This window comes from Schistocerca cancellata, chromosome 3 (assembly GCF_023864275.1).
Source record: "Schistocerca cancellata isolate TAMUIC-IGC-003103 chromosome 3, iqSchCanc2.1, whole genome shotgun sequence".
NCBI lineage: Eukaryota > Metazoa > Arthropoda > Insecta > Orthoptera > Acrididae > Schistocerca > Schistocerca cancellata.
The window spans coordinates 550,108,988-550,124,145 of record NC_064628.1 but is presented as its reverse complement, the minus strand read 5'-3'; the positions used below and the strand labels follow the sequence as shown (position 1 = coordinate 550,124,145).

At 41.1% G+C, this 15,158-nt stretch overlaps 1 non-coding gene across 1 annotated transcript; it reads right to left on the bottom strand.

Annotated features, from left to right (window-relative positions):
* Positions 1-11,959: 11,959 nt before the first annotated feature.
* Trnas-cga (transfer RNA serine (anticodon CGA)) lies at positions 11,960-12,034 on the bottom strand. The gene has a single exon. It is a non-coding gene; the product is annotated as a tRNA-Ser (tRNA).
* Positions 12,035-15,158: the final 3,124 nt, after the last annotated feature.

Sequence of the window (15,158 nt, the reverse complement as noted above, 5' to 3'; positions counted from 1 at the left end):
TATTTCTTTCTTTTCTCAGACGTTATGTCTGGTCAAAAATGGAAAGTGACGCGGACCTTGATCAAGCGTGACTTCCTTTTAACTGTACGGTATATGTTATATGGCATTTAGGAACTTTTGGGTAATTGAACATGTATAAATAATTACGGATTTATGTAGTTGTATATATAAGTTTGAATGTAGCTGTATTGCATTGATGTACTGGTGGATATTGTGTGGTATGACTCCTGTAGTTGATAGTATAATTGGTATAATGTCAACTTTATCCTGATGCCACATGTCCTTGACTTCCTCAGCCAGTTGGATGTATTTTTCAATTTTTTCTCCTGTTTTCTTCTGTGTATTTGTTGTATTAGGTATGGATATTTCGATTAGTTGTATTAATTTCTTCTTTTTATTGGTGGGTATGATGTCGGGTTTGTTATGTGGTGTTGTTTTATATGTTATAATGGTTCTGTTCCAGTATAATTTGTATTCATCATTTTCCAGTACATTTTGTGGTGCATACTTGTATGTGGGAATGTGTTGTTTTATTAGTTTATGTTGTATGGCAAGTTGTTGATGTATTATTTTTGCTACATTGTCATGTCTTCTGGGGTATTCTGCATTTGCTAGTATTGTACATCCACGTGTGATGTGATCTACTGTTTCTATTCGTTGTTTGGAAAGTCTGCATTTATCTGTTGTAGTATTGGGATCTTTAATAATATGCTTGCTGTAATATCTGGTGTTTATTGTTTGATCCTGTATTGTAATCATGAATCCTTACGTCTCACTGTATATATTGCCTTTTCTTAGCCATATGTTGGATGAGTCTTGATCGATGTGTGGCTGTGTTAGATGATACGGGTGCTTGCCATGTAGTGTTTTCTTTTTCCAATTTACTTTCTTCGTATCTGTTGATGTTATGTAATCTATAGGGTTGTAGAAGTGATTATGAAATTGCAGTGGTGTAGCCGATGTATTTATATGAGTGATTGCTTTGTGTATTTTGCTAGTTTCTGCTCATTCTATAAAGAATTTTCTTGAAGTGTCTACCTGCCCATAATGTAGGTTTTTTATGTCGATAAATCCCCTTCCTCCTTCCTTTCTGGTTAATGTGAATCTTTCAGTTGCTGAATGTATGTGATATATTCTATATTTGTGGCATTGTGATCGTGTAAGTGTATTGAGTGCTTCTACGTCTGTGTTACTCCATTTCACTACTCCAAATGAGTAGGTCAATGTTGGTATAGCATAAGTATTTATAGCGTTTGTCTTGTTTCTTGCTGTCAGTTCTGTTTTCAGTATTTTTGTTAGTCTTTGTCTATATTTTTCTTTTAGTTCTTCTTTAATATTTGTATTATCTATTCCTATTTTTTGTCTGTATCCTAGATATTTATAGGCATTTGTTTTTTCCATCGCTTCTATGCAGTCGCTGTGGTTATCCAATGTGTAATCTTCCTGTTTAGTGTGTTTTCCCTTGACTATGCTATTTTTCGTACATTTGTCTGTTCCAAAAGCCATATTTATATCATTGCTGAATACTTCTGTTATCTTTAGTAATTGGTGAGTTGTTGATTTGTTGCTGCCAGTAGTTTTAGATCATCCATGCATAGCAAATGTGTGATTTTGTGTGGGTATGTTCCAGTAATATTGTATCCATAATTTGTATTATTTAGCATGTTGGATAGTGGGCTCAGAGCAAGGCAGAACCAGAAAGGACTTAATGAGTCTCCTTGGTATATTCCACACTTAATCTGTATTGGCTGTGATGCGATATTATTTGAATTTGTTTGGATATTAAGTGCGGTTTTCCAATTTTTCATTACTATGTTTAGGAACTGCATTAATTTAGGATCTACTTTGTATATTTCCAACATTTGTAGTAACCATCAGTGGGGTACACTATCAAAAGCTTTTAGGTAATCAATGTATGCGTAGTGTAGCGACCTTTGTTTAGTTTCTGTGTAATGACTGAAGTTAATATTTTGTATATTGTTGGTAGGCATGTTATGGGGCGATATTTAGCTGGGTTTGCTGTGTCTGCTTGATCTTTAGGTTTCAGATAAGTTATTCCATGTGTAAGTGTACCAGGGAATGTGTATGGGTCTGCAATGTAACTGTTAAATAATTTAGTTAGATGTGAATGTGTTGAGGTGAACTTCTTTAACCCGAAATTTGCTATTTTATCTTTTCCAGGGGCTTTCCATTTGTGAGTAGAATTAATTGCTTGGGTGACATCATGTTGCAAAATTATCGCTGCATTTGTGGCATTTGTGGTATCATGTTGTATGTATCTGTTTCTGCTTGTATCCACCGTGCATGCCTGTTATGTTGTACCGGGTTAGACCATATGTTGCTCCAGAAATGTTCCATGTCTGTTATGTTTGGTGGATTGTCTATTTTAATGTGTGTGTTATCTATTGTCTGGTAAAATTTCTTTTGGTTTGCGTTGAATGTTTGGTTTTGTTTCCTTCTATTTCCACTATTTTGGTATCTTCTAAGTCGTTTGGCCAATGCTTGTAATTTCTGCTTCTTTTCATCTAATTGCTCTATCGCTTCTTGTTGTGAGATTTTACCTAACCTTTTTCGTTTTTTTTCTGACATTTCATTTCTTATAAATTGTGTTAGCTGTCCGATGTCTTTTCTCAGTTTTTCTATTCTGATCAGTAGCCTGTGTTGCCATGCTGGTTTTGTGGGTTTCTTTTGTGTGTGGGTTGGTTCTGATCTCTGCCTAGTGTGTATATTAAGTGTAGTGAGTGCTCCTATATAAAACAGTAGTTGTAACTCTTCCATAGTTGTGTTTTCATTTATTTTGTTGTGTATGATTGTGTTGATAGTTTTTATTGTTGTTTCGACTTGCGGGTTATTTAGCGGTCATGCAAAAATGGTCTAATGTCTGTATTTGTGTCTTTGTATTCTATATATGTCAACTGAAATTTTTCTTCTATATCTAACATGTGTGTTACTTCGAGTTCCATTTGTGCTTGTTCTGGTGGCTGTCTTAAGATTTCGTTTTCCTCTGATTGTTTAATTGATGCGTGTTGTTCTTTGTTTGCTTGCTCTGGGATGTTTGAGTCCATTACTGTATTTTCTTCTTCTTCTGATTGCACATTATTTTGTTCCAGTATTTGTTGTACTTGTTGTTTGATGTTTTCTAATTCTGACTGGAGTATCCTGTTATTTTTGATTATTACACGGATCTGATCAGCTAGTCGTTGTTCTGTTAAAAATTTTAATTCTGGGTATCTGATAATAAATGTTGTGTATACTTGTGATCTCTATCCAATTGTGTTGGTTCTTAGGTTTGTTGCTTGGTAGTAACAGAACATGAGGTGTCGATTAACTTCATCTGAGCATCTCATCCTCTGTCTGTGTTTTCCTTCTAGGGTGGTTGCAGGAAGCATATCCTGCAAAACACCTCTATTTGGATTTGAATCATTTTCCAGTTCGCTAGCAGTGTCGTTACCATTGTGGGCGGGCATAGGGTTCAAACGTCGTCCCCGACCATGACGGCGCTTGTCCGAGGCTTCTTTAGTTCTGTCCTGAACCAACTAATCACACTAAAAGGGGGGTTAGCCCTATTAGTGGTTTGTTCTTTTCGTCGCCTTTTACGACTGGCAGAACATACCGGAGGCCTATTCTTTTCGCGGGCCTCCACGGGGTTTATAATAATAATAATAATAATAATAATTATTATTATTATTATTTCAGTGCGATTTAATTTCTCGTGATAGTATTCTGTTTCTCTCAGCATGTACTTGCTGCAAACCCTGTGCAGAATATAAAGTTCCGTGAGGGACTTTATTGTCTCAAGTTCCAATTTGTTTACGTTATTAACGCTAGTCTTTCAACTGGGTTAATGCCTCCCTCCATTCTTCCTTACATTATATATGATTACTCTGCAACTCACAGTTTTCGCAGAGAGTTCATAGAACCAAATCGAGACTAGTTCTCGCGTGCTCCACTTTCGAATAGGACGTGGAAAAAATGAACTCCGAATTCTTCTGATGCAAGCACTCATTTTTGTTGTTTTATCACGGTTCCTCCCTATTTAGGTGGGAGTTAATAAAATACTTTGACATTCAAGGTAGAATGTCTTTGACCAAAAGTTAGCTAGAAGAACGCTCCATAATCGAAAAAGAGTTTGTTTTAATGACTTGCATCCAACCCGCGTATTATATCGATGACACACTTCCCTATTACTTGTTACTACAAAACGAGCTGCCGTCCTAGAAAATTTTTCGCAGTCGTCCATCAGCACTATCTAGTATATATCCCACACTGCGCATCAATAATCCTGATGAGGGCACACACACGTGATGCAGGAAGTTTCTTTAGTACACCTGTTACATCTTCTAAGCGTTCAGATAATAAAACGTAGTCTTTGGTTTGCCTTTCCCACAACATTATCTGTTTGATCGTCCAGTTTCAGTTGGTCGTAATTGTAACTCCTTGGTACGTACCTGAATAGACAGTCTTTAGATTTTTGTGATGAAACTTAACAGATATTTTTCTAATACTCATGTGGAAATCCTCAGATTTTACATTTAAGCTCACTTTTCACACAGTGCAGATTTCGTGTCTATATATTTTTGCAATTCGTTTTGATTGGCTGATGACATACTTTTTTGAGGTCATCAGTCTTCCGACTGGTTTGCTACGGCCCACCACGAATTCCTCTCCTATGTCAATCTCTCCATCTCAGAGTAGGATTTGCAACGTACGTCCTCAATTATTTGCTGGATGTATTCCACTCTCTGCCTTCTTCTACAATTTTTGCCTTCTACAGTTCCCTCTAGTACCATGGAAGCCATTCCATAATGTCTTGACAGATGTCGTATCATTCTGTTCCTTCCCCTTGTCAGTGTTTTCCTCATATTCCTTTCCTCTCCGATTCTGCTCAGAACCTCCTCATTCCTTATCTTATCAGTCCACCTAATTTTCAACATTCCTCTGTAGCACCACATCTTAAATGGTTTGACTCTCTTCTTTTCCGGTTTTCACACAGTCCATGTTTCACTACCATTCTGTGCTCCAAACGTACATTCTCAGAAATTTCTTCCTCAAATTAAGGCCTATGTTTGGTACTAGTAGACTTCTCTTGGCCAGGATGTTAAGTTTTTGCTACATCTCATTATTTTCGTCTTTTTTCGATTTACCCTAAATCCATATTCTGTACTCATTAGATTGCTCTATTCAGGATATCACGTAATTCTTCTTCACTTTCACTCAGGGTAGCAATGTCATCAGCGAATCGCATCACTGACATCCTTTCACCCTCACTTTAATTCTACTTTTGAACCTTCCTTTTATATCACAGCTTCTTCGATGTACATGTTGAACAGTAGAGGGGAAAAAATGGTTCAAATGGCTCTGAGCACTATGCGACTTAACCTCTGAGGTCATCAGTCGCCTAGAACTTAGAACTAATTAAACCTAACTAACCTAAGGACATCACACACATCCATGCCCGAGGCAGGATTCGAACCTGCGACCGTAGCGGTCGCTCGGTTCCAGACTGCAGCGCCCAGAACCGCACGGCCACTTCGGCCGGCTAGTAGAGGGAAAGACTACATTCCTGTCGTACACCCTTCTTAATCCGAGCCCTTCGTTCTTGGTCGTCCACTCTTATTATTCCCTCTTGGCTCTTGTACATATTGTATATTATCCGTCTCTCCCTATAGCTTACCCATATTTTTCTCTGAATTTCGAACATCTTGCACCATTTTACATTATCGAATACTTTTTCCAAGTCGACAGGTCCTATGAACGTGTCTTTATTTACCTTCAGTCTTGCTTCCATTGTCAGCTGCAACATCAGAACTGCCTCTCGGGTGCCTTTACCTTTTATAAAGTCAAACTGATCGTCATCTAAGACATCTTCATTCTTCTTTTCCATTCTTCTGTATATTATCCTTGATAGCAATTTGGATGTACTAGCTATTAAACTGATTGTGCGATAATTGTCGCGCTTTTCGGCTCTTCTAGTCTTCGGAATTGTTTGCATGATATTTTTCCGAAAGTCGGATGGTATGTCGCCGGACTCATACATTCTACAGATCAACGTGAATAGACGTTTTATTGATACTTCCCCCGATGATTTTACAAATAACCCTTCTGCCTTATTTGATCTTAAATTCTCCAAAGCTCTCTTAAATTTGATTCTAATACTGGAACCCCTATCTCTTCGAAATCGATTCCTGTGTCTTCTCCTATCACATCGGACAAATCTTCCCCCTCACAGATACCATCAGTGTACTCTTTCCACCTATTCGCCCTCGCCTCTGCATTTAACAGTGGAATCCCCGTTGCACTTTTTATGCTACGATCCTTGCTTTTAATGTCACCGAAGGTTGTTTTGACTTTCCTATATGCCGAGTCAGTCCCTCTGACAATCATTTCTTTTTCGATTTCTTCACATTTTTCATGCAGCCATTTCGTCTTAGCTTCACTGCACATCCTATTTATTTCATTCTTCAGTGACTTGTGTTTCTGCATTCCTGAATTTCCCTGTACATTTTTTGTACTTTCTTGTTTCATCGATGAACTGAGGCAGTTCTGTAGCCATGGTTTCTTCACAGTTACCTTCTTTGTACCTATGTTTATTTTTCCTACTTCTTTTTAGAGATGTCCATTCCTCTTCAACTGTACTGCCTACTGAGCTATTCCTTATTGCTGTACCTATAGCCTTAGAGAAATTCAAGCTTGCCTTGTCATCCCTTAGTACTTTCGTATCCGACTTCTTTCCATATTGAGCCTTCTTTACATTACCACATGGAAAACGGCAGTATCATCTGCAAAAAATCGAAACGGGCTTTCGCATGATCTCCTAAATCGTGTACGAGTACATACATTTACATAGATCAAGGACAGTGGACGGCCTGTAACACTTCCCTGGAGAACGTCATATATCACATCTGTTTCACTAGACGTTTTTCCTGCAATTACTGCGAACTGCGACCTTTTCGACAGTAAATCACGAATCCAGTCCTCTAATGAGCCGATTATCTAAAATGATTAAAAGGCGCTTGCGAGGAACGGTATCTAAACCCTTCTGGAAATCTAAAAATATTGTATCAGCTTGAGTTGCCCTTTTTATAGCACTCATCACTTTGTGTTTCAGAAGGACGGTCTTTTCTGAATCTATGCTGGCTGTGTGTCAATAGATCGTATTCTTGGAAGTACAACGGGTGAACAAAAATACAGAAACACAACAATTACTACACATTACCATGTGCACTACGATGTTGACATTTAAAACAGCTCACAGTTGTCTAGGAATGGATAAATAAAGGTCCTGTACGGTTTTTAATGGAATCTTATATCATTCTTCCTGCAAAATAGTGGCAGGGTCAATCACTCACCCTTCTCTCCAAAGTGGACCACACAGGCAGTGATGGCCAGACGAGATGCGAGAATTCATCCTCGCGCTCACAAAAACAGTTCTGGACGAAGCGGGCTCTGTGAACAGGGCCATGTGGTCTTTTCCCGTTAGGGAAAAAAAGGAACATGGTACTATGGGATGGATCAGCCAAAACAGTAGGGTTGCGTCACTGCATTGTAACCATAGCGCTCATGGGGTACTACGATATAAAAGCGCAAGTCGTCACCGAACGCCCGCAATGTTTCACTCTTGGGACGTAAACTCGACCAGAAGTTAGAAACAGTGGCAAATGTGACTCATCCATCCAAATGAAATTTTACAGTTGCTCCACAGCGGAGGCATCACATTTTCCCTGTTAAGGTCATCCACATCACTCTTGAATGGTTTTGGACTTCCAGCTCACCCTTTAATTCCCTACTTAGGGAGCTCCCTTCGGGTTGTTTCAGTGTTGGGAGGGTTCTCTACCATGACAGGCAGTTTCGCAGTGACTTTTGCAGCTATCGTCCTCATATTTTTCATCACAACCCTCATCAATGGTGTCTCTCAGGATCACTGACCACACATTTCCGTCTGCGTAGTAACACAACGGATGATGTCTTTCCGATTTATCTGTTTGCGGTGCCTTTTCAGACGCCAAACACTTCTGCTACCTTTCTTATGGAAGCACCCACCATACGACCATCAACAATTTGTCTATATTCGAAGTCACTTAGCGTTCACAACTACGTAAGATGCAGTTCTATAAGATACTGTTCTACACACGACTGACAGTAGCAACAAATTGAGGACATAGGACAGGTGACTTTCATGCTAAAATACAACAGCGCAACCAGCAGGCTTGGCCACCTTCTGCATTTACGTCCAGTCATGCGTTTCTCACGTTGTTTCCTTATATTTGGTCACCCCTTGCAGTTTATAATGTTAAACCACAGCATAGGAGCACTTATTTACCTTCGCTAGTGTGAAAAACACGTGTTCTACTGAAGAACTGCTAATAGCTCTTAGAGTATGCATTTTTTGAGCTCATGTTTAGTAGACGTTTTTTCTTGTTTTGATCCATACTACCGCCTCTGTAAGCTGCCTCCTTTCAAATCTTAGCAACAAGAGTACCGGTACATGTACTCAACCGTCAGACGTATGAGAACGGTTTTCGCTTATAACTTTCAACTCTGTCACTTCCGATCCAGAGACCCTTACCTCAACTGATACTTTTATCCTTCTGCATCATCCTTGAAAGTCTGTAACGTCATCACGGAATCACCCTGTATCTACATGCATTTACAGGCGCCGGCGTATATAACTTTGACGCTCTGACGCGCCGTTTGATGACATTTTCAGATATGCGTTCCTACATAAAACTTGATCTCTTAAGTCTTCTCTACAGCCTCTAGAAGTGTGCAACATCAATTAAACATGAATTGTGAAACGCCCTATATACACAGGGTGGTCCATTGATAGTGATCGGGCCAAATATCTCACGAAATAAGCATCAAACGAAAAAACTACAAAGAACGCAACTCCTCTAGCTTGAAGGGGGAAAACAGATGGCGCTATGGTGAATGTTTTAGTTTCTCTTTGTGGTAGATGGTGCTGTAATAGTCACAAACGTATAAGTACGTGGTATCACGTAACATTCCGCCAGTGCGAACGGTATTTGCTTCGTGATACACTACCCGTGTTAAAATGGACCGTTTACCAATTGCGGAAATGGTCAATATCGTGTTGATGTGTGGCTATTATGATCAAAATGCCCAACGGATGTGTGCTACGTATCAGTAGGAGATAAATTACTCGAGAATCGGGAATCTCAAAAACATCGGTATTGAGAATGCTACATCAACATCGACTGCACCCGTACCATATTTCTATGCACCAGGAATTGCATGGCGACGACTTTGAACGTCGTGTACGGTTCTGCCACTGGGCACAAGAGAAATTACGGGACGATGACAGATTTTTTGCAAGCGTTCGATTTAGTGACGAAGCGTCTTTCACCAAGCGGCATAATATGCACTATTGGGCAACGGAAAATCGATGATGGCTGCGACAAGTGGAACATCAGCGACCTTGGCGGGTTAATGTACGGTGCGGCATTATGGGAGAAAGGATAATTGTCCGCCCCCCCCCCATTTTATCGATGTCAATCTAAATGGTGCATCGATGCTATCTAAATGGTGGTATTGCGATGTAATGCTAATTTCCTACGTAATCCTATACCGATGTTACTACAAGATGTTTCACTGCATGACAGAATTGCGATGTACTTCCAACATGACAGATATCCGGCATATAGCTCGCATGCGGTTGAAACAGTACTGAATAGCACATTTTATGACAGGTGGATTGGTCGTCGAAGCACCATACCAAGGCCCGCACGTTCACCGTATCTGACGTCCCCGAATTTATTTCTGTGGGGAAAGTTGAAGGATATTTGCTATCGTGATCCACTGACAACATGCGTCAGCGCATTGTCAATGCATGTGCGATCATTACGGAAGGCGAACTACTCGCTCTTGAGAGGAATGTCGTTACACGTATTGCCAAATGCAGTGAGGTTGACGGACATCATTTTGTGCATTTATTGCATTAATGTGGTATTTACAGGTAATGAAGCTGTAACAGCTTGCGTTCTCAGAAATGATATGTTCACAAAGGTACATGTGTCACATTGGAACAACCGAAATAAAATGTTCAAATGTCCCTACGTTCTGTATTTTAATTTTAAAAAACCTACCTGTTACCAACTGTTCGTCTAAAATTGTGAGCCATATGTTTGTGAGTATTACTGCGCCATCTATCACAAAGCGAAAAAAAGCGGTCAAACTAAAACATTCATATTTCTTTACGTACTACACGAATTTTTAATAAAAAATGGGGGTTCCTATTTAAAAAAACGCAGTTAATATCCGTTTGACCTATGGCAGCGCCATCTAGCGGGCCAACCATAGCCCCATATGATTTCCCCCTTCAAGCTAGACAAGTTTCGTTCTTTGTAGTTTTTTCGTTTGACGCTTATTTCGTGAGAAATTTGGCCCGGTCACCATCAGTGGACAACCCTGTATATGGCCAGGCAGAGTCATGTAAATAGGTAAGGTATGCCACAAGAGTAATGTGGAACTAGACGCTCTCGGTGTATCTAAGCAACTTAAGATACTAAAGGCAAGTCTTCTGGTCAAAATAAATTTCTTTTTCAGTGTGCTGCTGAAACAGTGGAATACTTAGTAGTCACATACAGCCGCCCGCTCTACGAGAAGTCCGTTTCTAAAGAGTGAAAAGTAGCACAAGTAACATCAATACGGAGGGAAAGAAAGAAGCGAACTGCTGAAGTATCCACACTCTTATATATACTTACTTCAGAGGATTACTTCTGTTTCTTTCCATCTGTATCTGTGTGACCTGTCTGCAGAATCGGACTTATCGTAGAGCGGGCGGCTGTATAATACTACTAAGAATGCCGCTGTTTTCTGCATCATACTGAAAAAGAAATTTATTTTGACCGGAAGACTGGCCTTTAGTGTCTTAAGTTGCTTAGTTACAAAGCGAGCGTCTAGTTTCAAATTACGTTTGTGACGTCCCTTGTCTATTTACATGACTCTACCTGGCTATAATTAGCACAGCCGTGATTATTTTTCCCTTCCGGCCGCAATGACTATGTGAGAAAGACGAGAACGGCCGTGCCCCGCGTAGCGCCGTGTTTCACGCCTCGACACTCGCAGAGATCGCCGCCACAGAAGGCGAGATAAATGCGGGGGTGGGGAGCACGGCAGGTTCTGGGCGGCCCTCGCTCCGAATGACAATAAGCGATACCAAGCATTGTTCGCGAGGCGGGCGCGCTCCTGTGCCCCTCTCGCTCTTTTGTTCCTCGGTCGCAGCTGCTGAAAGACCGCCGCGTGCTTCTCAGTTTTGCGAGTGCCGCGAGAGGGGCGTGTTTATTCCACAAAAAGTGAGGAGACATTGTGTCGCAGAGCGGTCGCTACTCTACGAGGGCGTTTATTTTTATTTTACTTCGCCCACCGCTGATATTTCAATTTCAACTGTTGCTGAAGCTAATTTAGAATACCAAATCGTCTGTTCGAAACAGTGTTACTACAAGTCTTCGACAATTCAGTAAAAAGATAGGTGATTTCCGACAATGAATTTTCACAGCATTTAATTATGCACTGCATCACAAGCTTACTTCAAAAGAGTCAAATAAATTACTCTTCTGGAAATAAACGCCCTTAAGGACAAGTTCACTTAATTGGCAAGTGATGTGACAGCTGGTTCGTCATTGCAGGAGTATATGGTAACCAAACAGACCAAATGAACTCACTTGTCACATTAAACGGCCCCTAGACAGCTGTATCAATAGACAGTGTCACAGTGTAACCGAATGCCCCCTCCCCCTCCCCCTCCCCTCACCAACCGTACCCACCACACCCCGTCCTCTGGCAACAAAGCAGGCGCCTGTTCTCGCAAGCAAACGATCGTAAAGGTGCCGAATGACATCTTGCGACAGATTGTTCTAAACATCTTGTACCTCTAGAATGAGATTTTCACTCTGCAGCGGAGTGTGCGCTGATATGAAACTTCATGGCAGATTAAAACTGTTTGCCGGACCGAGACTCGAACTCGGGACCTTTGCCTTTCGAGGGCAAGTGCTCTACCACCTGAGCTACCCAAGCACGCCTCACGCCCCGTCCTCACAGCCTTACTTCTGCCAGTATCTCGTCTCCTACCTTCCAGACTTTACAGAAGCTCTCCTGCGGACCTTGCAGACCTAGAACTCCTGAAAGAAAGGAAAGGCTGTGGCTATGCCATGTCTCCGCAATATCCTTTCCTTCAGGAGTGCTAGTTCTGCTGGTTCACAGGAGAGGTTCTGTAAAGTGTGGAAGGTAGGAGCCGAGATACTGGCAGAAGTAAGGCTGTGAGGACGGGGCGTGAGTCGTGCTTGGGTAGCTCAGGTGGTAGAGCTCTTGCCCGCGAAAGGCAAAGGTCCTGAGTTCGAGTCTCGGTCCGGCACATAGTTTTAAACTGCCAGGAAGTTTCATCTTGTACCTCTTCTTGCAATTATACAATGGTTCTTGCAGGCTCTGGAGAAAAAGTAAGTTCCAACTTCACCATATTCCATAAGTGTTGAATTGGCAAGTGATCTGGCCAGGTCAGTGCACTGTGTCGCAGCAGCCGGGTGTGGACGTGCATTGTCCTGTTGGAAAAGTACATCAGCTTCCTTTCGAAGAAATGGCAGTAGCAGGGGATAACAACTTGTGCTCTGGTTACGTTACCCCATACAAACTCCAAATGTGACCCCGACTTGTAACTGATGGCTCCTCACACTATGAAGCCTGTGCTGGGAACTGTGTGTAGTGGCGAATGCACTCTGGAAAAAGCCGCTCACCATGTCCCACGTCGGGCATCAGAATGAGGTGTATCCTCTCTCCGCTCTCTAGTCTTCAGAGCTCTGATTCAGTTGAACTAACGAAACTAAATGACATGCAATAGATATTGTCAACAAACGTCACGGGAGGACAACACTTCATTTGATGGTGGTAAGCCGTTCTGTTATCACACTGCGTTCGTGATTCGAAAAGAAACTACGTATGTTTAGCACAGATGCTGTATGAGAACGCTAGACATTTTTCCACCACCATCGATTGAAATAGTACAGAAGGGCTTGTGTCTGATGAATAGTGACATATGTGGCCGGGCAAATAAAGGAGACTGATTAAGAATTGATGTTTGAATAACTGAAAAAAATTGATTGGAAAGAATAGTTGCGAGAAATTCGGAGATAATTATTTATGAATCTGTACACAATCCTGGGTGACTCTAAGTAGTACAAATATCAACACACGTTTAATATCAATACATTTAAGATCAGTATTCATAAACTGAGTTACGTACTGCTTCACATTAATTCCATTGTGCTTAGTCCTGATTATAACAATGGTGATGCAGGATCTCGGCTACCCGACGAGCTATATGAACAGACAGGTGGGGTCGTCGTGAATGTTCGAATAAACTTTGCTTTATTAATAACTTTTCATAACACTTTTTAATGTACGGCTGAAATACACATTGTTTAACAGTACCGGTAGAATGGATCTTATCATACGTCCGCTCGCTACCACTTCTAGCAACAAACAGGTCAATTAATCAACTGAAGAGAGTATTTCTTCTTCCTTTTTTTCTCATACAGATGTATCAAAACATTATCCTTGCCACATAGCAACTCGTTCATTCATCTCTGTCGCAGTCTATAAGTCAATCATTTTACATATAGCTTACATGTATAAAAAGAAAAGAACGAAAAAAATATGATTCATCATACTGACTGGTACTGAAGATCAAATGGTTCAGATGTTCAAATGTGTGTGAATTCCTGAGGGACCAAACTGCTGAGGTCATCGGTCCCTAGAATTGCACACTACTTAAACTAGCTTATGATAACTTATGCTAAAAGCAACACACACACCCATGGCCGAGGGAGGACTCGAGCCTCTGGCGGGACGCGCCGCGCAATCCGTGACATAGCGCCTCTAACCGTGCAGCCACTCCGTGCGGCTACTGGAGATCGACGACATCTTTTATTGGAGACCAATTAACGATTAATTGTTAGCGTAGCCTGCACAAAAATTATTGCAAGATACTTTTAATGGTCGGCAGAGCTACTTCGTATTTTGTTCAAAGATAAATGAATGAATGATCGCGGTATGTGGTCAGTCATTATGTCATACAGCAATTCGTTGTCGACCTTGGTGTTCCGGCCGTTGAATATACTGAAAAATAGGGAATTGATGGATATATTTGTCGAAAGTCGAGTAAAAGACAGTATTCTCTAAGTGATAACAGTATTATATGCTATATACATACAGTTAATCCTATTTAAAGGTAGCGAAAAATACGTACACGGGCTGACACTTACAGAATAACTCAACTCTGCAACGTGGAAGACGGAAGACAGAATTGACACAGCGTTCATACAACACCTGATTTAAGGACCCCGTGAGTTCATCTCGATTTCTAAACTGAAGCAACCACTTCACGGCATTCGCTTCAGAACTGCTACAAATTCGTCGGGCAATAGACCGCGCCGCTCGAACTGTCAACACAACTGGCACTGATAAGAGTATCCTACGACTTCCGCATCGCTGGCAACAGGTTATACACATTGCTGGTGACTACTTTGAACGCCAGTAAAACTTTGAAACACGTATCAATTTTGCACGAGCTGTAAATAAATAGTTGCCACTATTTAAGTTCCAACTCTCGTATATTCTCGGATCATTTTTGGCCCGTAGAAACCTACTTCGTCGGCAACACATCACATCTGTCTGTTCATACGAGATACAATCAACGTTCTTTGATGCGACTATCTGCTTCTTCATACGCAACACGTCGTTCAGGATTGTATATAGCTATTCATGTTAGATGCTTACCCCCTGAACAATCTCAGTTCCCTCGATGTGATGCTCTCATGACGTGACTGAGGAAGTCAGCTTTTTCAAGCGCTACATTTGATTAGAGATATGACGAACCCATTCACGTACGATGCCTGCTCCCTCAACAATCTCACTTCCCTCGATGTGACTTGAGACGGTTGAAGAAGTCAGCTTCTTCATCGCAACTCTTTCTTCAGGATATTACATACACGTTTGTATCTTCCCAATTTCCACGAACTGTGGATAGTGACTGAAGCGTAGGAGATCGTATTAGTACACCGTTGTTTCTGCTGTCCCGAGGAGTCTCTGCCACGGTATGTTGCCTCATTATCAGGGCGACAAATAGTATTAAGCACTGTTAGAGGGGT